At 40.7% G+C, this 23,231-nt stretch overlaps 1 protein-coding gene across 12 annotated transcripts in view; it reads left to right on the plus strand.

Moving 5' to 3' along the window:
• The window catches only part of Plcb4 (phospholipase C beta 4), a 383,607-nt gene that overhangs the window by 40,300 nt on the left and 320,076 nt on the right, over positions 1–23,231 (plus strand). The window lies entirely within an intron of this gene.

Genomic DNA, 23,231 nt, shown 5'->3' on the forward strand with positions numbered 1-23,231 from the left:
GTCCCTGCCAATCCTCAGGTGCTTTTCCCCGGGCTTCCTACCCACCGCTCAGGTTTCCCTCATTCTCTTCCTTGGGCCTGATTAATTTGCTCAAAAACTCCACAGAACTCAAGAAAACATGTGCCTGAGCTAACTGATACACTATGAAGGCTAATAAGAAGGATGAAGGTGTGCCTAGGGTGAGAGATAGGAAGGGGATGGGGAACTTGCGTGTCTTCCCTGATTGTTCCGACTTCCAGGAACTTGGAAGTATTCAGCTAACTGGAAACCTTTTGGGCTTTTCTGGAGACTTGATTCCAAAGGCATGACTGTTAATACCCAGCAGGGCCTGCCTTGGCCAGATTCTTCTTGCCTACCCATGCAGCATTCTTCTCTTTAGACTATGAGACAGGGTAGTTCTGGAGTGATGAAGGGGATCTTATGAACTTGGTGGTTATGATGTAGGTCAGTAGAGGGTTTTTTGTTTTGTTTTTTGTTTTGCTTTGTTTTTAGGGCTATTTAGAAGACTGAAAGGCGGGGTAAGGTTAGAGTCTGCGAGGAGAAATTCTAGTTTCTCTTGTGTACTGTAGGCTGGAATTTATGAAGCAGGAACTGTGAATGAAAACTGAAAATATGTATTCAATTATTTTGACCACCCCCGGGTTTTGAATCTGCATACTTACAGCAAGCAGATTCACAATATAAAAGATACAGCCATTCCACTATCACATTAATAATTAGCCCTGTCATCACATTGAGTGAATACATCTCCTAGGCAAAGACCACTCAGGTTTACAGACTGACTGAGTGACTGGGGACGGTAGAGGAGTCCCCTTTATGATACTACAGTCAGTCTACTCCTTCCATGCTGAGCTGGCTAGATAGAGCCTTCAAGTATGAATGCCCTTTAAATTTCAGTGTTTCCCAAGCTGGGAGTGTGGCTCTGTGGTGGAACACTTGCATGGTGTGTGATTCTGGGGCAGGCCATCTATCAGTGATTCCTTAAGTCAATTATAACACAAATCAGATCTCCTGGCATTCCTTATGGAAAGGAGCATCCTTTAAGGAATGAATACTTGTATCAGAATTTCAAACAATCCTCTTTGGCTTAGTTGAGGAACAATTTGTTTCCTTTGTAAGGAGTCATGTTTATAATTTTGTTTCTCACACTCATGATCTAATCAGAGTTATTGTCTATGAACAGCCACTGTATTCCTGATTCCTGTAGCTAGGTTGATCTGCCCCTGTTTCATGTGCATTCTAGGACAAATAGACTTGCATTCTGTTTTTTTTTTATTAAGGAATTTTTTATTCATTTTACATACCAACCACAGATTCCCCTCTCTTCCCTCCTCCTGCCGCTCCAGCCTCCCCCCACCCAACTCACCTCCCATTCCCTCCTCCAACAAGGTAAGGCCTCCCATGGGGAGTCAGCAGAGCCTGGTCCATTCAGTAGAGGCAGGTCCAGGCCCCTCCCCCTGCATCAAGGCTGTGCAATGTGTCCCATCATAGGTAGTGGGCTCCAAAAAGGCGGCACATGCAGGTGCATTCTGTTTCATGTTATGTTGTAAATCCTTAGGCATATTGTCTGTGCTTCCTGCATGTTTCCTCCCTGCTTTGGTTTGCACAGCAGCTGTGAGACTGTCTGTATCAGGTCTGCAGTGCTGCAGCATCCTCTCTGCAATGCTGTGCGTGCATCCCATTGGGAAACTCCTTATCCCAAGTGTGGTTTGGACAGGGCTGGGCTTCCTGCTCTGGAGATGAAGTCTTTTGTGGCGTGTTCACATTTCGTAAGTGTCAGAGATGTGCATTGCAGTGGAACCAGTACCCCGGGGACACATGCCAACTGTCCATCATATTATAAGCCTTGGTTAGAAAAGAGTTACAGAAAGAGCTAGAAGGGTGCCCGGCTGCCCAACCTTGGGGACTGCTGATGTAGCCTTACTGTGGTAATGACTTTGCCTCACCACCAGATTGTGAGCTGAGTGTGTCAAATCTAAAGCAATGCTTAGGAAACCCTGTGTCCTCTCTTCCTTCTTTCCTTGGATTGAATATGGATGATGACTATGAAGCCTCAATGTATGGTGAGAAATAGAATCCATGGGATCTGGGTTCAAATTGTTATATGACTGAAGTCTCCAAACTAGGCACCCAAAAATGAGCAAAAAATAAAACCAAACAAACCCAAAAAACAAAAAACTTTCATGTATTTGTGCATGTGTGTGCATCTGTGCACATGTGTGTGTAGATGTATATGTGTGTGTGCACGCACACATTTGTGTTTGCATGTGGTGTCTCTCAGATGTATGCTTCCCATTCAAGCTTCAGCCCACAATCTTGAATAGAACATCTTTGATGGTCATAGTTACAGTCTTTCCCAGTAGAAACTCTATGCGATAGAAGAAGGAGTCGAGTGGATAAGACAGACAAACCAGGGCACTGACCATGCCTTTGCAGCTGTTTCAGAAAGTTGGGGTACACTGAAGGCTTCACACAGTTTTCTTGTCAGTTACAGGCTAACATCTTCTTTTCCGCAGTTGCCCATTATCTGGAATGTTCTTACCCTACTTAGTAGAATGGCTTACCCATGATTATGAGAAGACTTGAAGAAATCTTGCCTCATACTTCTCTGCATTGCTCACAGATAGACCTATGTTTTAGAAAAACTTAATGCTTTGTTAGAAGAATAATTTAATAGTTTCATAAAATTTAGCATTTGGGGTGATTTTTACATTAAAAAATGTGTGTGTGTGTGTGTGTGTGTGTGTGTGTGTGTGTATTTTGCTTGCCTGTATGTCTGTGGACCATGTATGTGTGTGCCTAGTACTTAAATAGGCCAGAAGAGGGCATTAGATCTTCTAGAACTGGAGTTACAGACAGTTGTGAGCTGTCATGTGGGTGCTGGGAATTGAACCCAGGTTGTCTGGAAGAGCAGCCAATGCTCTTAACCGCTGAGCCATCTTTCCAGCCTGAGGAAAGTTCTTAATTAACACAAATTACAACTTATATTAACAGTTTGTGTCTGTTGACTTGACTTGTTACATGTCTTTCCCCCCTGTTGATTATGTCAGAGAATTTTTAGGGCCATGTGTCATCTGGAACAAAGGTAAGACATTTTACTATCGGCATATGTAACCAGAGACAGATGATTTGATTGTCCCTATCATGTTCTTTATAGTTTAGAGCTGCTTCTCAGCAAAATTATTATGAAGAACATAAAACGCTTGTATAAAAAAGCCATCTGGGAATCCCATCTACCCAAATTATAAAGCTGATGATGCCACATGCTGGAACTTATTCTTGTGGAAATCCCACATACTCCCCTCTCCCATCTCCATTCTTAATATCTGCTCTTCCTTCATACTTGTTTTAGTTTTGTGGGCTTGGGATGTAACCCAAGGCTTCTTTCATCTATTGTGTTTTTAACATACATGTATATACTCTGTGAGTCAGCATAGAATGAACATTTTAATCTCAAATCCTTCTATACTCTTAGGAAAACCTCTTAGGATCTAAAAAGCTTTTGTCATATGGCTTATGCCATAAATATTTGCTGCATTAGATAGCAAAATGAGAACATTAAAATATTTGTAGTTTAACTAGCTTTAATAAACCCATACTATGTTAACATGACTATAACTGTGTGTCTGGCTTGCTTTGATGACAGGTCAGTATTGTAGTACATAGAGTCCACAGCTGGGTTAGGTCACTAATGACTTTTCTTCTCCAGCAGTTTGTCACAGTGATCTGTTTGTCTGTCTATCCATCCATCCATTTATCTATTTATTTTGAGATAGTGTCTCTCGTTATGTAACTATGGTTGGTCTGAAAATGACCATGTAGAGGAGGCTTGCCTTGAATTTACAGAGATCTGTCTGCCTCTGCAGATACTGGGATTAAAGACCTACACTCTGTTCAGTGGGTTTTAAAACAGTGAAAGTTTGATGAGAAGAGTGATACCACGTAATAGTTCTGCAAATCTCTTCTATGTCTTGTTGAACAGAGCTGGCTTCTCTTACTCTCCCTTGCAGTCGGTCTGCTGAGATCTCAAAGGTGACGAAACCTCTTCCAAACTCTGACTTGTGAGACCATGAGAGTGAGAAGTGGCAAATACAATTTAATTTGTTGTGACAGTTTTTTTTCTTGACATTATGGGCCCTTAAAGTGGTCTTGTGCACACTTTGAGAACCACTGTTGTACACTAAATGCCCAAATGTTGTCTGTAGAGTATCTCCAGTTTTTATTATGTTACTTGCCTTGTAACTGCTGCAATCTGGACCTTCGATGTACCTCAAAGCCTGTATGTTAAGGAATTAGTGCCCGGCTTGGTTAGAGAGTGGCAGAAACTACGAGAACTGGTGGGGGGAGTCTGGCAAGAGATTTTAGATTGCTGAAACATGCTTTTTTTTGTTTTTTGTTTTCCAGACAGTTTCTCTATGTAGCTCTGACTGTCCCGGAACTCACTATTGACCAGGCTGGCCTCAACTCAGAGTTTCACCTACTTCTGCCTCCCCAGTGCATACTTTTAAAGGACATTGCAGGGCCCTCGTTTTTACCTCTTTACCATTTGTGTTTCAATCATTGGGTAATGGGCTTCCGCAGCAATGTGCCTCCAGCATGATGTGCTGCGTTGCTCTAGGCCCAAAGGAGGGGCCAAGCAACCATGGCTGGAAACATTGAGAACCACATGCCAACATAAACCTTATTTCCTTTGAAATTTTCTCAGGTATTTTGTTAAGGAATGGAAAGTTGACTTATCCAAAAGATCCATTTCCATTCGATGAGGGTGATTGTGGTAAGAAATCAAGACTGAAAAAAAAGACCCTACAAATAGTCATTTTCATTTCAGTCTACATTTTCCCGTTGATTGCATCTTCACATTGTCAATTAGCTTGACCTCAGTTGCTCCCGGTCTCACTGCTGCTTCCCTCATTGATCTGAACAGATCTTTATATTGTTGCAGTTACTATTGTTGTACATCAGGTCAACCCAGTCCTGAGCGCTTAGAATAGCAATGGCCTCAAATCTACAGCAAGGGTGGAGTTGGGCAAGTCAACCCAGTCCTGAGTGCTTAGAACAGCAATGGCCTCAGATCTGCAGCTAGGGTGGAGTTAGGCAAGTCAACCCAGTCCTGAGTGCTTAGAACAGCAGTGGCCTCAGATCTGCAGCTAGGGTGGAGTTAGGCAAGTCAACCCAGTCCTGAGTGCTTAGAACAGCAATGGCCTCAGATCTGCAGCTAGGGTGGAGTTGGGTAGAGACATCTTGCTGCATCCTCTAGAGGCTTTTGATTGGCTGCCAGAGGATATGCTTCTATGATGGAGACCTTTCATATACTTGTACATTGCTGTGAACAGCCTGGAGTAAAGTACCATGTGGGCTATCTGTGGACTGCCTGGGACTTCCTCATACACTAGCTGAGTTGCAAGACAAAGTGTCCTGAGAGATTGGTGGTTTAAAAAAAAAAAAGCCGTTGTTGTAATGTCAGGACTTGAGGACAGGTCCAGTATTGTTCCTGCTGCATTAGTTTGTTGAATAAGTCACAAAGTCTGACATTAAAGGGAGCAAATATATACCCTACCTTTCATTTTATTATTATTATTATTATTATTATTTTACATATTTGACTCTTTTGCCTTCATGTATAGCTGTGTGCCACATACGTGCTTGTGAAAGTCAGACGGGGGCATCCGATCCCTGGAATTGGAGTTACAGATCGTTGTGAACCATCCTGTGGGTGCTGGGATTCAAACCTCAATTCTCTGGAAGAGCAGCCAGTGTTTTTAACAAGTGAGCCTGCTCTCCAATCCTCAGACCCTACCTTCAACAAAGGGAATGAATGTCTGGAACTTGGGAATTTTGTTTTTAAACTGTTCCACTTCGTGCCTCAGTCATCCAAAATTGCCCTGGGTTTGCATCCTGTCTCCAGATTCCTTTCCTCAAAGCAGAGCTTTGTTCATCACCAGCTCCCATTTCTGTCAGACATGAATGAAGTGAATCTTGTGTTCCAAAATGACCTGCTTACTGCTCTGTTCCCTTTTTAGCCTACTCTGTGCTTCAGCACAACTTTGGCCTCCTTTGGATATTTATATATTTCTATTCCTAGAATACTGTCACTTTGATATCTTCACATCTTAACACCCAGCAATCAAAATAAATGGTACCTGTCATGTGGAAGGCTTCCTTAAGCTTTCCAGTTGCTGTTATTTGTCCTTCTATTCTATTCATTTCCCCCTTTAAGACCTCTCAAATCCCATCTTATAAAATAATATATGTATACATGTTTTATATATTTTACTAGATTATTGGAGACTATTCCTATGCTTAAATTATTAGTTTTCAATTGTGCCGATACCTGAGATACCTTTAACATGTGTTTGATTTTTCTTAACTGGAAGAATGAAAACATGAATAAAGTAGTATGTTTAAACTCACCTAAAAATTATTACAAATATTCTGATTGTTGATTAAGATTTTGTGTGTGTGTGTGTGTGTGTGTGTGTGTGTGTGTGTGTGTGTGTGTGTTTAAATAAATTTAATGAGTAGCTGGGCATGGTGGCACACACCTTTAATTAAAACACTCAAAAGTGGGAAGCACTCAGATCTCTATGAGTCTGAGGCCAGCCTGGTCGACAAAGTGAGTTCCTGGCCAGCTGGGCCTCCCTATGAGGCCCAGTTTCAAATTACAAATTTAAGTTTGGTTCCCAGAACCCATATGGTGGATCACAGCTATTTACAAATTACATAAAAAAGTAAGCAAATTATGTAAAGATTGATGATTGAACTATGAATATAAAATAAGAGTTTTCACTTTAAATAATTATAATAGTACAAAATAAAGAATGATACAAAAGTTGCCAGTAATTTACCTAGAAATGTCTTGATATTAAGCATAGGAAGATTCAAAACTTAATTTTAGGACATGAAATCCATTTTAGCTTAGAGAGAAATATCTTCTTGGGAAGGCAGCTTCAGTGCAGTTAGATTAAAATATTAATTGTGTTCAAATACATGATATGCTTAGTTCCACTCCTGTCAAAACCAGGGAATTTGACACAATGAGTTGGAGCTTCACCTGGAAGAATGAATGAACCTGTCTTGTCTTGCAGATTATAGGAAAGTTACATCAGAGCCACTTGCCCCCGCCCCAGGAATTTATAGTATATGAAACCCCGGTGAGCAGGGGTACGGACACAAGGCTCAACCAATGAATAAAATAGGGAAAATCTATTTTTAGATATAAACTTATGGTAATTTAGTACCTGATAAACTTGATATTTTAGATTGGTAGGAAAAAGATGAATTATTTAATGAAAAGTGTTGGAACACTTGCCTGTCATCTGGAAGGCTACAGCAGGAGCTCTGCCACACTATTTATGTAAAAGGCATCCAAGGAGTCAAAACAATGCAAATTGTAAGTATGGGTCAGATGTAGAGAGATCTTCTTACAGTCTCTATGTGGTGGTGGCGGGGGAGGTATCTCTCAGTAGAAACAGTGAAAAAAAATGCCTCAACTTTGTGACTACAAAGGCATTTAAACATTTTATTTTCATCTTTATAAGTTTGGTACATTGGAAAACCATCTCAAGCTGTTGGGAGACATACAATATACTGGGGAAATATTTGCAATTTTTATCTCAAATAAAAAGCTAATATCCTTCAGGTTCAAAGAACTTTTAAAATAAACCTTGTCCAAAGCTAAGTACCGAATTAGAGTTATGTGGAAAACATAAAACAGATAGTTAAAAAAATAATGAAAACATGATCTGTGACATGAGAACACAGGCAAACATCAGCATTAAAATGCAAATTAAGGCAGTAATGGTATAGTATTGGTCAGTGACTCAAATGAGAGTTAAAAAGATGATTCCGTTTTTATGATGGTGTTGGTAAAAATAAAATACTATTTCTTCCCCAAGCTGTGGTGAATGGGTCATGTTTCCCAGTCTGTTTTTGACTTAAACTTCTGTAAAACCATAAAACATAAACCAGAAAAAGAAAATGAAAAGTCTGCAAAGTGAAGTCTTATATGTATGTATAGATATGTGTATTGTGTTTTGTTTGTGTACACACACATACATATATGAAAGGCTAAGCATGGTGGCACACAATTTTAATCCCAGCACTCAGAAGGTGGAGACAGGTGAATCTTTGTGAGTTTGGGGCCAACCTGGTCTACAAAGAGAGTTCCAAGCCAGCAAGGGCTACATAGGAAGACTTTACCTGAAAGAAGAAGAAAAAAATTGCCTTGCCTAATATTTTGCAAATGTTTCTAAATGTTTATTCTCAATTCCTTTACCTACCACATTGTGGACCAGTAATGAAGTTTGCCCTTTGTAGACCTCTCTTTGAATAATGCTGCTTTAATGTGTTTTTGCTAGCATTGATTGATTCAGAATTACTGAATTGCAGGTGAATGGTGTGCATAACATTTTAAGTATATAATTTTTTTTCTTGGAATATAGTATGAGGCTATAATCAGATAGCCATTTAAGGAAGGTGATTATTTCTAGAATTTTTGATGATAGCAAAAAAGATGGACTATCCTATGGTAAACCAGTGGTTTAATAATTATGTAGATTCGAGTCAGATGGCAGAATGTTGTGTAGCCATCAGAAAGCAGGAAACATCAGACAGACACACTCAGCTGCAGTTAGTCCTCTGTCCTACTGATCTGGTCTGTGTATCTTTACAGCTGTGCAGGTCATGTCAGTGGAAAGAGACAAGCTATAGAGGAGTATTTAGTTCTTCACTCAGCCATTATGTATGGTTGCCTTATTGATCTAGGAGTTGGGGCTTCATACAGGAATTTAAAAAGCTTGATATTATGTTCTAGAACTAAAAATAACACAGTTAGTGTATGTAGTTACTGGTAATTGTATCAGATAGAAAAGGGGCATGTTACAGCTTTAGGAAGCACAGAGAGGAAGGGAGTTCCTGAGAAGGTAGTCTTTGAGTTGAGGTCCCAAGGTGCTAAAATAGAATTCTGTGTTATCTGGGGGATAACCCCTAAAACTGTTAGTGGTGGTGATGGTAGATGCAAGTACTCCAAAGCAGAAGAACAAAAGATTCTGCATGACTGGGTTGAGTAAGAAGTTTGTGTGGTGTAAGTTTGGAAGTTGGTTTGAGATCTGTAAGATTTGAGATTCCCATTAGATAGATGTTCAAGTGAAGCTAGATATAACCTGTAATTGACTAGATACAGGAATTGAGATCTGGACAGAAGGTGGGCAAATATGAGAGCTGTAAGTGGGTGAGGACAAGCAAAAGTGAATGCATACAGGAAGCCATGAGTTCTGAGGACTGACTTTCAGGGAACTTGCTCTTAGAATAGGGTGCTTAGGGAGAGTCAATATTAAAGATCAGGGATAAGAGAAAAATTGCAGACTAGAAAGAAAACCAAGGGAGTATAGCATCTTAGATGCCGGTTGACATGTGTGTCAAGAAGGAGGCATGATAAGAGGGCTGTTGAAGATGAGAATTGAAACTCAGCCAAAGTGCAAAGGTTGGGTCAACAGACACCATACATTTCTTGTTGGCCTGTGAGTTATGAAGCATGAGCTGCTGCTACTGCTGAATGCTATTATTTTAAACATTCAAAGGAACAATTGTAGTAGAATATTATTTTAAGGTGTGTTACTTTTGTTTATGTTGCATTTGTTTAACTCTGTGAAGCACCTGATGATTTAATAAAGAACTGGCCAATAGCAAGGCAGGAGAAAGGATAGGTGGGACAGAGAGTATATAGAGGAAGAAATCTGGGAGGAGGCATAGATCTAGCAGCTAGAGAAGTGGGAGGACTCCTCCAGGGGCCAGCCACCCAGCTACACTGCAGGCCATGGAGTAAGAGTAAGATTTACAGACTAAGAGAACAAGAAAAGCCCAGAGGGAAAAGCCCAGAGGCAAAAGGTAGATGGGATCATTTAAAGAGTAGAAAAGCTGGCAAGAAACTAAGCAAAGCTAAGGCCCGGGCATTCCTAAGTAAGAATAAGTCTCCATGTGTGATTTATTTGGGAGCTAGGTAGTGGGCCCCCCAAAAGAGTTAAAAAAAAAGCCCAACAACAAACAATGTCTTCTTATTTTTATCATCAGAAATGACCAATGTCCTACCTTTAAATAGCTACCTTGATACAGCAGCCAAATCAGAAAGAAGAATAAAGTAACATCATGGAAAGGCAACTTTTCTATATCTCATGAAATAGTTCTCAGTTGTCCAGCTGGCTGATGCACATGTAGCTACCCCAGACATGGGCTTTTGTTCCACTGAGGAAGTAAAATCAGTTCTAGGAAAGAGAAACAAGGAGAGGGATGGGGAAGGAGGAAAGTGGGGGGAGGAGAGGGTAGGAGGAGAAAAGGGAGACGGAAGTAGTTGTTTAGGAAAAACCAGATGCTTGGTAAAGTTTGAGCCCAGAAATGTAAGAAGCCGGAAACAAAATGTAACAACAACAACAGTAACAATAAAATAACTACATTTAACTGCCTTTCACAATAACTTTGCCCTGACCAAATTTAAAAACACACGTTCTTTGCAGATAAGTAATTTCCCTATTGCTTAAACCAATATATCATAATCCCCCTCGGAACAAAACGTTTATTCATGACTCTGGGCCCGGAGCCGTAAATGTCTATAACATGCTGGTACCTTGAGAACATAGTTATGCGTGCATTTTTTTTCCCACTTGGCCAGTCGATTTGTTAAAAATAAACATGCCACACTTCTGGCCACTTTTCTAGAAAACATTAATTTAAAAAAAAGTAAAACTTCAAAATACATTTTAATAGATCCTTTGTTTAGAAAGGACAGCCTCACCATTTGCTGGTAGAGAATTCCTGCCCTGTCTTCAAATGAGCCAAAATGGAAACTAAAGTGTTGCTTTGGGGGGAGTGTTACGGTGTTGAGTTATTGTTTCTTGACTTCACATCCTTGCCCCTTCCCCTCCATATGCCCATGGTATATACACACATGTTCTAGAGCTTATGAAATAGGGGCACGATTCAGATAGGGTAACAGATTTTTTTCTGGCATCAACCTCATACAGCACAGGGAGAGAATTTTGTGCCAGACACAGATGGATTGAGTTCACTCTCTTGTAAATATTATCTTTTTGTTCTTGCCAGGGACTTTTCATTTATGGGTTCTAGATCTTAGTCTTCTGGCGATTGTCCTCTGGCTTTGTGATATCCCTAAGTTGCTCTGTGACTTTGTGTGGGCCACTTAGCAATTTCAGCCTCAGAATTTAGGAGTGCTGGGTGTGTAGCCACTTAAACTCCTGCAGGTCTTAAGATTCTGTGAATCCAGGATTGGGGATGTAGCCGAATTTCTAAATGGTCTTATTAAATAAAAAACACGGAGCCAGAAATTTGGGTTAAAGCCTTAGAGAGATTAGGGAAATACAGAAAGCCACAAGCTAACCTCACCTCACCAGCTCCACAGCTTCCAAAAGAGCACAACTTCCTGTCTACCCAGGCTTATATGCCTTGCTTTTCTGCCCTCTCATTGGCTCTTAGCACAGCTACCTCACTTCCTCTTCTTACACAGCTCTATCACTGTCTGTCTGTCTGTACAGACCTCTAGGTCTCTATGGTTGGTACTGGGATTGAAGGTATGTGTCACCATGCTTGGCTCTGTTCCCTAGTGTGGCCTTGAACACACAGAGATCCTGCCTGCTAAGGGATTAAGGACGTGTACTGCCTGACTTCTTTGTTTACTTAAAATGGCTGGCCTTCCCCCCCCCCCCCCATCTCTAGGCAGGCTTTATTTATTAAGCACAAATAAAATATCACCACAGTTCCCCTTTTTTGTCTAATAAAAATAAAAATATAAAGAAAGTTATAACTAATAGAAGAAAAACTATATACATTAAAAATAAAAATATAAAGAAAGTTATAACTAATAGAAGAAAAACTATATACAATAAGTACAATAACTATATACAATATATACAAGCAATAAATGCATCAACAATGGCTAGTCCATTTGCATTTGACAAATTCAGAGGTGAAAATATTCCATTATCTATCCTATTTTGGTGAGTCCAAAGTGTACCTAATTCACTTTCTATCCTAACTTCTATTACCAACAGAAAACTATCTTATGATGTCTTTCAAACTTACACACTTAACACCTCTTAGTGAGTTTCTTTTCTGAATTTCTTAACAAGGAAAACTGTACCTATAACTATCTAATGTTCAACTTCCTCAGAGATCCGAGAAGGAAATGATATTACCTAGTAAAACAGGAAGTGTACACAAGTGACTTCTAAAAAATGAGTTATGACAGAAACAGCCAGCTTCCTGGACAGTCACTCGAGGTTTCTCTGCATGTTGAGGCATCATCTTTGGCCTACAGGCTTAACATATCTGACAGACTCATTTGTGAAGTAGGATGTACACAAGGCCTATAGCTCAACCTCACATTCTGCGCATGTACCAGATAAACTTGAATTCCGCCAGTGTCCTGTCATCATTCAGGATTTTAAATTCTGGAAATTGCTGGTGTTTTTGGAATTCAGCTTCCCATTCTTCTTAGTGTGTGGGTGGCTTCATCTCCTTTATTAAATGCCAGTCTGCCATTGAGAGGTTAAACTCTGTCAGCCTAGTTACAAATTCAAGAATAACTGTTTCAGCTTCTGTTCCACTGCACACCAGAAGCCATCAGCCCACTGCCTGTTCAAATGCCTTCAAAGAAAGGGGTACTGTATCTTTTCCAGATTGTAAAGGCCGCTTCAGTGATGGTGCCATATTGTCCTGGGCTCAGAGGACACGTGTTGCCAAAGCTGCAACCACACTTGTCTTGGCAAGGATCAGTAGTCCTTTGTTTTGTGTCCTGTTTGTCTATTTTGGATAGCACACTGTCAGTAGTCGATGCGAGAACACTTTGTTGCCCAGTGGTTAGCTTTTGCCACAGTGAAAGTCAACTCCATATGCAGTTTCTTTAATGCCTCTATCTTTATGAAGTAGATTGGTGCTGCCAGGAGCAGACATGTCTCATAGTCATAAAAAAAGAAAAAAAAATCTATGTTATTAAAACATTTTAAATGCCATATTCTATGGATCTCTGAAGGGTTTGAAGATGACCTGTCTATCTAAAATATATCTCTGCTTGACCTTGAAAACATACCTGATATGACTACAAGTTCGATTGTAATGTCTAACTACTAACTTTTATTTCTTTATATCCTAATAGTTGGTAGTAATAACATTCAAGGATTAGCAAATTGCATTGTGTTGTTAAATGAACTGTATAGGTACAATATCCTGAACAAGATTAGAAATATATGTACAGCATTTTCTAACAGTATCAATCTCAAATTTGTGTCAATATATATAATCTATATACAGTATATAAGAATCCAATCCAGTGTAAAATATTTAAAACTAGTAGTTGCCTTTTAAAAGTAAATTCAATAATCTACCTTTTTACTGTATCATGTCTATATTCTCTCTTTTTTCTTTTCAGAGTAGGTTCAATAATCTACCCTTTATTCTATAATTTCTATATTTTTTTCAGAGTAGATTCAATAATCTACCTCTTATCTATATCCTCTTTTTACTTTTCTTTCTTTTTTTTCAAACAAGAACCTTAAATCTAATCTCCTTTGTTTAGCCTTTTTCCTGACCATTAACAATAACAACTTGTAACCAACCATCCTAAACAATGACAGTTATCCCAAACCCAAAACCCACTGAGAAACCGAAAACCACCCACCTCACCTCTTGGAAATATGGGTGTTGAGTTCTTAAAATTGCTTCCTGCTGTTTGTAGGCAAAGGCATCTTTAGAGGATCCTGAAAAGAAAAATTTTGGGTTAATAGTCAAGTCCTGGGAAAGGTAGCTGTATCATTTGTTGTCTAGTCTCTGCCTAATGCAAAAGTGCAGGGTTTATCTCAAGTCCTTGTTCCAGTAGTCTGTAAAGCTGCATCATCTCAGCCAGCCATCTCAAAATTGTTCTGAGTAGTTTTTAGTCTAAAGCTGATCTTTGGGTGATGTTTGTCAGCTTAGTGGTATTATTATTATTGTCCATGTGGAATCATCGTTGTGGGCGCCATCATCTTTCTGGAGATTTCAAATTTGCTGTTAGGCCTGTTTATGATTCCCTGCAGAAAACTCATAGAGTCCAACACAAAAATATTTATAGGTGCTAAATGAAGCCTTTTTTTTTTTAGAATTAGTACTTGATATGACCATTAATATCATAACAAAAGTTTAAAATGTATATATATATAAATCTTATAAATTTTGATATAAAATTCATACCTTAAGAAAACTTTAAAGAATCAAAATAGAACCAAAGAATTGAGATTAGTGGCAATAGAATAGTTCCTTAATTTTGGTTTTCTTCTGTCCCATATCAGATGTCTCTTTCTTCTGATGTGATACAGAGATTTTGCATTTTCCTTTTAACAAATATGCTTGGGTTTAGAGGAGGAGAGAGCCATTCTCCAACTCCAAAGCCAGCTTTAATTTTTAATTAAACTGGGACTATATAAAGACCATTTGTGTTAAGCATCTATAGAAGAGTAGAAACAAACATTCAGGAAGACTTATGATATTTTATATGTGATATACCAATAGGCCAATTTACTCCTTTTCTTGGGACATTTTTTTCTAGATGATTTGTCCTTTTTCTTCAGGTGTCTTATTTGTCCAGTGTTCTTCAGATTCCTTAGCCTTCATTCTCCTGAAAGACAAAAGCAAAAACCTTTTCCCAAGCCTAACTTTGGGGAGGTTCCCTTTTGGTAAGTTATATCTCTTAGTCTAATTGGCGCTGGTGGGCTCTCGGTTCAGTAAAGAGTCAGTACTGCTCTTGCAGAAGACCCAAGTTCAAGTACCCACACTGGGTGGCATACAACTGCATGTAACTACAGCTCCTGGGAGATCAAATACCTCTGTCTTCTGTGGGCACCTAAACTCAAGTACACATACCTATACACAGATACATAATACATAGAAAAAAACTCAAACACATCATTTTTAAAAAATCTTAAAAAAAATTATTTTGAGACAGTCTTGCCATATTGCCCAGGCTGGCCTTGACTCCCTATGTAGTTCATGCAGACCTCTCAATCTGTGATCCTTCTGCCTCAGCCCCCATAGTATCTGAGAGGCCACCAGGCCCCACTGAAAACATATATTTGACTGTACTTAGACTAAATTAAAAATGGGTCTCAATTTGGATGTTCCCTACTATCTATTCCTTAATTACTTCTGTTATCACAAAATTATCTGGGAGTGTTTACACTCCCCAATTGTTATGACCAGTTTTTATTGTCTGATTTGAGGTGCCCAGGGTTTGAGAATAACGTATAAAATGTATTTAACCTTGATAAACAGCAGTTTAGATAAGTTTTGGAGACTCTGTTGAAACCCTTTATTGTATTGGTTGTTCTTTAGGGATGGCAGTGTACTTTCTGAACATCACAAAACATAAAGTTCTTTCTTTTATAAACAGCAGTTCTGGGCCAGGCCTAGAGCACGTTCATGTTCATAGACTGTTCCCCTGTACAGTTTCTGGGCAAGAGCACTGCTTTAAAGATGAGGAAAAGCTTAACGGGTATGTTTGGCTTGGGGATTCCTTATTAAGAACATGCAAATTTCCCCAAGGAAAACTGCATTTGCATGTAAAAGCGCTCCTTCACTGTAATTAGAACTATTTCCTCCTCCTCTTTATTTATTTATTTTTTTAAAATTCAGCTTCTCAGTGATAAGTATAAGGTTTTGCCTTTTCCACAAAAGGCAGGCCTTTCTGAAGGACTTGAAGGCTGAAAAATCCCATGCCAGCTCCCTGCAAGAGCCACAGTGAGAGCTGCGTGGGGGCAGGGAGTGAGTGAGGTCGTTTTCACACCAGTTTGCTGGGTGCCAGCCCAGTGCTCAGAGGGAAAACTAATGGACTCATCTACACAAAAGTAAAGTTTGGGAAGTAAGTTTTCTTCTCTTCTGAGGGCCGCGCTTTGTACGGTTTAAATTGTAATAAAAATTAAAATGCCTGAAATAGTTGAGAGTTGAACTCTGCTGTGTTAGCTCATGGGCACCTCCCAGCTTCCTCAGATAGCAACACAAAACTCTGGCAGTTCCCCAAGGGAACATTCTTTGAGGACCTCCCTAGGAGCGGGGAGAGGGAACTTGGCCTTAGGGTTGTGCAACTGTACCATGCGGTGTCCTTGCATCCAAAGGCTGCCTGCTGTCCTCTGCATCAGTGTTTTCCAGCTGGGTTAGAGGTGCGGATGTCTAAATGAATGGCAGGAAATGCTGGGCACTGTGGAGAAATCATATCTTGCTAGATACTTTAATAATCTTTGTGGATTTTTTTTGGCTTTCTCATAATCAAAATTGCTAAAATGCTTAATTTTATTTGTTTCTTAATAATCTAAATTGCTAAGTAATCTAATATTCCAAATTACTAAAACAATATCAAACATAATTAAACTCTCATTTGATTCTGGACAGTTTTCAGTGCCTCCAGGTTGCTACAGATATTGCATTAATGTGAATTCTAGTCATTGGTGTCCCTTTTAAGAGAATGCTAAACACTAGCCTGGCATGTCTGTCTACCTCACATAGCTTTGGTTTACAGCAAGAATGGGAGGGAATTGCATTGAGATGTAATCCTCTTCTTCCTCCTCTTCTTCCACACCAGTGGCTTCAAACTCACAGAGAGCCTCTGTCTCTGCCTCTAGAGTGGTGTGATTAAAGGCTGGTACCACCACACTGACCTCAGGAAGGATTTCTAATAAACTCATTTCTAATAAACCGACAGAGGACCCTTTGCAATAAGTATTCTGTTCCGATGGGGGTGACCAGATGCTAGGTTCTGAGGCGAGATAGGAAGATACCGATGCTTTGAACAGGACACCAACCCAATTTGAAGAAGTTGCAAAAGTAAATAAATGGACCAAGTGGAGGCTTGGAAGTGAGCGTGGATTTGGAGTGTGTCACGGAGAGTAGTGGAGGTCTGAGCACACTGCATTGGAGGAGTGTTAAATACTAAATGTGGGGTTATATTGTGAGCTCCCTTTCTCTTGTTTAATATTTAGCAGGGGGATGACTGGTGACTGTAAAGGCGAGTTACCCAGGGGAGGGACGATACCAAGTTACTTAGGGTAGTAAGTAGCCTCTGTTTCTCTCCGAGGGCAGTTTTCCAGAACCTTTAGTGAGACCTGGAGAGAATTATCACAACATCCTAAGGTGCCTGTTCTTGACATTTGCTCCTGTCCAAGAGTGCAATTGTAACCTTGTGACAGGTCTGGCTGGAGTCTGCTGCCTGGAGAAGGTGAGCTGGACAAAAGCCTTTGGTAGCTAATGCTTTGCTGTGAAGCCACCTGATGACTGAATTTCCCAGGACAGCTTGCCACCCGCTTTGTTCCCTGCCATGCATGCTGAGGCACTAATCACCATTTGTAGCCTTTGAGGGTCTTTCTTGGCTTGAGCAAAGGTGATGGACTTTATTTTATACACCTTCCCTCTAGAGACATCCACATTGTGAGATGTGAACCTTGTTCTAAGGGTTAGTGGCTTCGCTGAGAACTCTGAGTTTGTGGTCTATATTAAAAGTTCCTAAATCCTTACACTATTCTTTTTGTAAACCTCTGAGTAATAAATCAAAGCCTGAACAGTTCCGAAGGTTCTCATACACCTGCAGTGTGAAGACATTTTTATTTTTGTAAACGAGGTATTGCATTTTGTTAACTAATGAAGGTGCTTCCGTACTGTCATGTGCACAATGCATAATAGACTCTTTAGAAAACTGCACACAGTGTAATTAAAATGTAAATCTATTGTAATGAAGAGGAGACTGTTCTTTAAATCTGATAGGCTCTCATCCTAGTGCATACTTGTGTGTGGTAGGTTGCTGTTCAGCATTAATGAAATTTATCCTAAGTTACAATTTTAAAGTGTGATCTTTAGATTCTGCACCTGGTGTTTTTCAGGCTTGTAATATGCTTGCTTTAGCAGATAGTTAATACTTCTTTTAAATACTGCAGAAATTTGGAAAAGTAGAAAGCTGCCCATAGTCCTGGTAGCCTGGCAAAACCACTAACATAGTTTTGTGCGTTTCCTCCATATGGACCATATGTATTTATAGTTGAAAATGTGGCTGTCTAGACACTTGCCACTTAAAACTGGTAAGTTGTGTTTCTGATGTTAAGCCCAAGGTGACTTGAGAATGCTGTGCGCATGGCTTTAACTCTTTCATACTTTTCCATTTCTCGTTCCCCCAGAGGAACTCTTCTTGCGGTTCTGTTTTCATTTCTACCTGGATTTTTGCATTCTTGCTCTGTGAGTGCCCCTTATTCTTTGTCTTCTCCCACAAGCTGCTGAACCCTCCTCTTTGCTCGAGCGGGTTTTCTGGGGATTCTTTTGGGGTTCTCACCTAGAAAAGTCTACTGTCTGGAGCCACCAGGTTTATGCGCAGGCAGTTTAATGACAGTGTAATATTTCAGCCTTCATTTGGGTTTCTTCTGTTAAAAAAAAGGACTGCAGTCCATATCTTTATATGTATTATTTATCTTTCGCCTTTTTTGATTAGAATAAGCTCAGGATCCATGAATTCACAGATAGCATTGAAACCTTACACAAAGCCATTTAGCCAAAAGTTCTCATCAGGAATTAGGAATTCTGTCCCTTTCTGCCTTCTTATGTCCTCTCCTCCTGTGCCTTGTCCCTAGCCACTCTGGCCTTCTTGCTGTGGCAGTTTTGTTTCATCTTGCTGTGGCATTTAGCATTCTGCTCTAGATTCTGAAACGGCCTGTTCTTATTATCATTTGTGTTTTCTGTCCTCTTCCCTCCGTAGAGATGTCTGCGGCTCCCTTATCTAAAGCACCCACTCTTGGTCATTCTCTTTCTACCTTGTGTCTTTTCACTACATAATCTTATGAGTAATCTAAAATGATATAATATTGTTTAGCATTCATTTCTTTGTTTATTATGTATACAGATCTCATTACAGATGGTTGTGAGCCACCATGCGGTTGCTGGGAATTGAACTCAGGACCTCTGGAAGAGCAGTCAGTGCTCTTAACCTCTGAGCCATCTCTCCAGCCCTAGCATTCATTTCTTTGTTTCCTTTCTGTCCTCTAGTAGATTGTTAAGGGACTTGAGAAAGTGGCTTTGCCATTTTCTCAATCGTCACACACAAAAATTTTAGTCGTATATTTAAAAGATTACAGGTAAGGACACATTAATATAATTATACTTTTAACCTGATTAAACTGTGATTTATACTTATATAGTTAAAATATTTTATATTCTACTTTCTCAGGTAATATCTTCAAACTATATTGTGAAAACATATGGCTGTTATGTGACAGACTTTTCCTGGGGAGATGCAACACACATGTCTACTCACCCCAGATAGGGAGCCCAGGCCAGACCAAAGTACACATATAACCAAAGTCCAACTTGGTAAGCTAGTGAGTTTTATTGGTGCAGAAATCATTTCAAGACAGCTGCATCACCAAAGCCCACACCAGCATGAGTGACAGTTCACAGAAGCTGGGAACCTGGGAACCTTGAGCAAGCACACTGCACATCCTGCAGGCAGATCCTCAGGTTGGAGGGTGTCCTTTCCAGGTAGCTCAGACCTGGAAGAGGTCAGAGCCTCTTCTAGGCAGCTGGGCTGATCTTTGTTTCTTTTAGGCAGTTTGATCTCTGCTCCTTTAGGCTACCAACCATGTCTAAGAGACTTCTATGCAACTTGGCTTTTTTTTTTTTTTTTTTTTTTTGGTTTTTCGAGACAGGGTTTCTCTGTGTAGCTTTGCGCCTTTCCTGGAACTCACTTGGTAGTCCAGGCTGGCCTCGAACACAGAGATCCGCCTGGCTCTGCCTCCCGAGTGCTGGGATTAAAGGCGTGCGCCACCACCGCCCGGCTTCAACTTGGCTTGTTTGAGAGTGACTCTCAGTAGTCTTTACTGTTTACTCTTGGGGAGGAGGGACCTATCGAATCTGGTCAGTTTCAAGGACTTCCTGAAGCTATTTTAAGTTGCTTGCATTCTGTCTCAGGTGTTTTCCTGTACCATGGAGTGTTTCAGTCTTGAAGTAAACTGCCACACAACAATGGCACATCTCAGTTTTCCATAAACTGTATTTCAGACGACCAGTAGTCAGGTGTAAGTGACTTGTGGCTACTCAGGGCATAGTGGAGGGCTGGAACACTAAGATGTTGGGAAAAATCCACAAATGCTTGCCGAATGGATGGATAACTGAATGAGCGACGTAATTTGCTTTAGCATGGATAGATACCATTTCATTTACAATGGCATTAACTCTTTTTTTTTTTTTTTTTTTTTTTTTGGTTTTTCGAGACAGGGTTTCTCTGTGTAGCTTTGCGCCTTTTCCTGGAACTCACTTGGTAGCCCAGGCTGGCCTCGAACTCACAGAGATCCGCCTGGCTCTGCCTCCCGAGTGCTGGGATTAAAGGCGTGCGCCACCACCGCCCGGCGGCATTAACTCTTGAAGCATCCTCTTAAAACTGAAAATAAGCCGGGCGGTGGTGGCGCACGCCTTTAATCCCAGCACTCGGGAGGCAGAGTCAGGCGGATCTCTGTGAGTTCGAGGCCAGCCTGGTCTCCAAAGCGAGTTCCAGGAAAGGCGCAAAGCTACACAGAGAAACCCTGTCTCAAAAAACCAAAAAAAAAAAAAAAAAAAAAACTGAAAATATTGTGGGCTGACCATGACTGTAATTCATCCAGTCCTCTGTTCTTGTGGCCTGGCAACACAGTATGCTATTAAATAGGGGGCACTTAGCCTTGCTGTAGACGGCCTGGCTAACTGGGAGCCTGGACTCAACTGCTGCTGTCTTGACTCAGGGAAGAGGATATCAGGGAACCCAGGGAAATGGTACAGATTAAAAATATAGGGTGCAGTTTCTGTGGAATTGCATCTCTACCATCATAGAGTCAAACCATGGTAGGTTGTGGGGGCATCTGTATAAGTAAAGAGAATGTGAGTCAAATTAAGAATAAGATCAAGATCTCATTAGGAGTGATTTCTAATTAGAGAAAAATTCTCAGGGCTTTCATGTATCCTTTACTGAAGTACCTACCGTAGTGGCATTTGAATGGTGTGATCTGAGTGCCACGCTTAGGAAACATTCCTTTGCACTTTATAAAGACCCTTGTGTTAGGCAGTGAGAAACATTAAACCAAGGCCTCCAGATGGCTGAAGTCTGGTGAGCTGGCAAGGGCTTGGTGCCTTACTTACAGTAGTCATAAGTTATTGGAACAGCTGTGTATTTCATGGCTTAATGCTATTGGTATCTAAAAGCATAATTGTAAACTAAGGGCTGCAGTGTGGTTGTGGGCCACTTTCTGGACACATGGCATCAGGCTCTGGTGGGCAGTTGTTTGTATCCCTAGTGTTATTTCAATGAACATTTCTCTAGGTTAGACTTTCAGGGCACCTGGATTCTCATCCAAGTGTGATCCTTAAGTTTTTCTGCAGTATTTTAAGTACGTCGGGAGTCTAAATGATAACCAATATGAGATTTCTTGCATATTCATCTTATAATTGGCAGGTTCCCAGAGGAACCATCATTATCAGTGCTGCGAATGTGCCTCCTGTCTGTCACATCTGGGAAATGAAAGTTTTGTAAAGGTCAGAAGAAAATGTGCCCCCAATTATGATGGTGACTTCTACATCACAAATAGTTTAATAGCTTGGAACCTTACTCCATCTCCTTTACAGTGTCGAAAAGAAAGTAAAAATCAAAAAGTACGCAGCACTCCCTGCAATTTCACCCTATAGTTTTAAGAAGGATGAGAAATCGCCCGTTTCAGAATGGTTGGATAACATCCACTGCTGTACACTTGCTGCGCTTTGGAACTCTTTAAATTACATAAGCCCATAAGTTTATGTATCAGTTCACCTTTATTAATTTGTCAAGGTTAATGTCTGCATAATGAATTGAAGATAATTAAAGATTCGTAGGCAGCCATCTGCTCATGTTTTCTCAGGGAAGTGAGTTTCTATCTCATCTTGTCATGCTTCCTAAGGAGGCTTAGGCTTCCTTCATTAGGAAGCCTCCATTTTTAAAGCAAAGCCACGCTGCTGTTTTAGGTGATGTGAGAATTCTTGTTCTTAATTTTTCAGCTCACGGGAGATCAGACGATGGACCTCTAAGTACCCAGAGGTGTTTGCAGATGCTGTCACAGTTGGGAGTGAGCTGGTCAGACTTAGACCTGTCAGTCTGCTCTTTTACTGGTCTACTTAACTGGCTGGTCGCCTGGCAGCTGTGTGATTATCCAGCCCTAGAGACAGAGCTCTGGGCGCTGCCCCAAGAAAGACAACCTCATCTTGTATCCGGCACTTTCCTGAGTGCCGTATGCTGGATGAGGCTGCAGCAAGTCCGTGAGAAGGAGGGTGTGGGAGGATGCAGGTGGCTCTGGAAAGACTGACTGTGGATTCCAACTTCCTCCTTTGCCATGCTTCTTTGCTAAACATCCCTCCTCAGTGGGAGGTAATGCCCCCATGCACACCATTGTACTTCTAGAGTTGCTCTTTGCGCCATAGGCTTGCTCTGCCTTCAGGGGTGTTGATTCTTGCCTGCATAGCTTTCTCTGCTTCCTAACTTCTTTCCTCCTAGTTCCCTGCCTTTCCTTGTCCAAATTCATGACCTTTAACTTGACCTCTAGGGGCTGGACCCTAAGCTCCCCTTTGGAGTCTTCCATCACACCACCTTCTTCCTCCTCTTCCTCCCCTTCCTCCCCTTCTTCCCCCTCCTTCCTGCTCCTCTTATGTGTTGCTTCCTACGGCCCCACCTCCTTTCTGTCCAGTTTCTCATCATTTCTTCAAATTCAGTAGCATCAATCATACCCTTTAATTCTCTGATCCAGGACCATCTTCTGTGTGCTCTAACTGTAGGAAGTGGTGTGTACTCACATTTCCTCGCACAAGTAGGCCACTTAGGAACCCACCGCTGTAAAGTGTGCTACTGGGATATTCTAAAACCCTCCAGGGAGAGTTTTTGTTTTGCCTTGAAAGGCAAATGTAAGTCCTTGGCAGAAATAGCACTTCAGTGAAGGTTTGAACGACATGTGTCCAACATTGGAGCTCTAACAAGTGTGGGTGGAACATTTAGTCTTCCAAATGTGATGTTGGGCTAGGTTTCTGATCCTTGTGAGCCATATACTGGGCATGGTGGCATATGCACACATGCAGTTCCAGCACCTGAAAGTAGACACAAGAGGTCATAAGTTCAAAGTTAACTTGGATAGACTCAGTATTTTCCAGCTACTGATGTCAATCAAGGTGATTATATT

Source organism: Peromyscus californicus, unplaced genomic scaffold (genome assembly GCF_007827085.1).
Source record: "Peromyscus californicus insignis strain IS unplaced genomic scaffold, ASM782708v3 Scaffold_7__1_contigs__length_154581171, whole genome shotgun sequence".
In the NCBI taxonomy this organism is placed as follows: domain Eukaryota; kingdom Metazoa; phylum Chordata; class Mammalia; order Rodentia; family Cricetidae; genus Peromyscus; species Peromyscus californicus.